Here is a 3,199-nt window from a genome sequence, read left to right as displayed (position 1 = left end):
AAGCTATCTAAGGATGGTACTATAGAACGCCACCTCAAGGTAGGCCTAGTGGCGCCATCTCTTGGTCAGGCCGGAAACTTATCAATCCACCCTCGTAATTGGTCATAAAAAGGGCTCACCAGTAGAACGCCCAAAGTAAGCACTATTGGGGCAAGCGAGTCTGGTCAGCTGCTATTTACTTTGGCAAAGTTATTGTAAACTGTATCTGTTTAGAAATAAATAAATAAATCGAGATAATTCTGATAAAAAGCACCGTGAGAATAATGAATTAGGCACACGGATTGAAAAATAATGAGCGATTCGAGCAGAATCTAGCAGTCATATTTCAGTAATATAAATGAAAATAATTTCTAATCGATAAAATTACATAGTAAATGAATTATTTACGAATATTGCTTGTTTATTATATTTTTTTGGAAAATGTTAAAGTACATTAATTTCCTGAATTTTTTTTCTCATCCTTAAAAAGAACTTCTGACCATTAAATATTGTCCTTACAATACCATTTTTCTTTTAATATTACGGTAAATGTATGATATTTTACATATTATATTTTTAATATGCTTAAAATAATGAAACTGTTTCCGAATTAGCCATACGCTCTAAATTAAAATAGATATTTCCTTTTAAAAATTCAAAGAGATCAGCAGAGTATAGTAACATTTTCAAGTGAAACAACAATAAATAAACATTTTTTGTAATGTAAGAATTTTATAACTTTGAAAACCCCGCCTGTATTGGTTAACGTGTGCTCTGTGCGGCTGCGCGAGCCGCAATACCGCAGACGGGCTCTGTCGTCTGGACTAAAGCAGTTGAGAACGCCATTTTTTCTTGTAGTCGAATCCGTTTAAGCTTTATAAAATTGGGTTATTTTTACAAAATTCTTTCGTTTTTACTGTGTGGAAATGAACAATATAAGTGATCGCTTTGTGCTGTTTCCCATACTCAGTTGAGTATTTGTACTAAACCAAATATATTGCAGAAAACACAACTTCAGATGTTTTTAGGAATTAGCTGACTGTTGGAAGAGACGGGGATGGAGGTCAAAAGGGATAAGAGCATTCTAAGAGTTTTTAAATCATGAAGAAGCGTAAAATTAAAAAAAAACTAACAAATACTAATTATTTATTACTTTTAACTTTAGGAATTCAATAATTGTACCCTTTTTTATTAATTAGGCATAAAATGGGCTGCCCAACTAAGGCCCCGCTTGTTACCTCAATCTGGGCATTCGTTGGGCTGACTGTTACAACCCAGACAGTAGCCCAGTTGGGCATTTATTGGGCTGCCCAATTGGGGCCCAACTGAAAGTTGGACAATCTAGTTGGGGCCCAATCTGTCTCCAATTAACTTTTCCACATGGTTACTTCAAAGCTAAAAGACGATAGCAATGAAGCAATTTATTTATTTTCATCTTCTCTATCCAATTTCAAGAATAATTTTTTAAAAAATATTTTTACGTTTAAATAAAAATGTTTACATGTAATATTTGTCAGTCATCAATGTCAACCATTAGTTTATATGGCAAACATTAGAAAATACATGCAACTTACCCATAAATTCCAAATTAGTCTCTCTACATATAAATTGTAATGCAAAATTATCATCGTTCGAATCATTTCAATTGCACATACTTCATCAGCATTCTTCCGAAAGTGGGAATAGTATTTATTCTTGTACAGTCGAAAATTGTCATTATAAAAGTTCGGTTGTTAAATTGTTCGTCAAGCATATAAAGAGTCACATATTGACTTCTCCAACTGGAATAACTTGCCCGTTTGCAAGTTGCGCTGGAAATAGTAAAATTTACTCCAATGTCAATAGCTACACTCTCCTTTTTTTTGGAAGCATTTTATTAAAGAAAATGATGAACAGGGGGAGGTATATAGCTTTCACGAAAAGAACGTAAGCGGCACAGAAACGCGTTTCAGTAGTTTATCTGCATCTTCTAATATTGATGCAGTTCACTTGGATAATTTACAATTACAAGAGGTTGTCAGTAAATCAAATGACACTTTTAAAATCTGCAGGGAAAAATTTTCGGATTGTTTACAGAAAAGTAGCTTTAATGAAAATGCTAAGTCAACTATCATGCAAAACTTTGACGACAGTTTCTATGAAATCACAAGCGTTATTCATGAAAACGGGGGTTTTAAGAAATTCGTATAATCGAAAAATATACGATCAAAAAAATTTAAATTTAATCCTCCCAGTGCAGAAAATTCTTCTGGATGATGATGGGGAGGATTTTGGCTATCGATATAGCTATATTCCAATAATAAATACAATTGCTACGTTGTTAATGGAGGGAAAAATTCGTTCCTATTGCGAAAATATGGAAGTAAAAGATAAAGATAGGATTATGTTCGATAACGTAGATGGACGTGTTATAAAAGAGAACGAATTTATTAAAACCCATAGAAATATTGTGAAAGTAATGTTTTTCAGGATGCTTTCGAGATCTGTAATCCCAACGGAGCCTCCAAAACAAATTTCAACATAGTTGAAGTTTACATGGTATTAGTAAATCTACCTCCACACTTGCGAACAAAAACTGAAAACATTCAATTAGTTTGGTTATGTTTAGATACGTATATAACGCAGTTTGGATAGGATAAAGTTTAGGAGGAACTTATTAAGGACGTAAAGGAACTAGAAACACATGGAATATCCCTAATAATTAATGGGGAGTGCAAAACTTTTCTTGGGATTTTAATTGCTATGTTAGGAGATGATTTAGGAAGCCATGATATTGGTGGTTATGTTAAAATTTTTAGCAAGTTACACAACTTTTGTAGGTTTTGCCTAATATCCCCCGACCAGTTTTACGAAAATGTTTTTCGTATCCAAGACTTACGAACGGTAAAAAATTATATTGAATGTGTTAATGAGGCCTTAAAAAACAAATCAATTGCCATGGGAATAAAAAGGGATTCTGCATTATTTTCCATGTTGCAACTCCAGGATTGCCTTCCTGTTTAGCGCACGATATTTTTGAAGGGTTTGCAAAACAAGATATGTTTTTAGCAATAAAATACTTTGTAAAAAAGGATGGTTTAAAGTTGGTTCCCTAAATTACCGCCTAAACGGCATTAAATTACTTGCAGAAAACGCAGTTTTTATTCCAACTATAAAAGTGACAGGGAATAAACAAAAATTGGACGGAACAGCGAGTCACACTAAAAAAATGTTTAGGTCT

This window comes from Belonocnema kinseyi, chromosome 6, assembly GCF_010883055.1.
Source record: "Belonocnema kinseyi isolate 2016_QV_RU_SX_M_011 chromosome 6, B_treatae_v1, whole genome shotgun sequence".
In the NCBI taxonomy this organism is placed as follows: Eukaryota; Metazoa; Arthropoda; class Insecta; order Hymenoptera; family Cynipidae; genus Belonocnema; species Belonocnema kinseyi.
Note: the sequence above shows the minus strand (reverse complement) of the source record.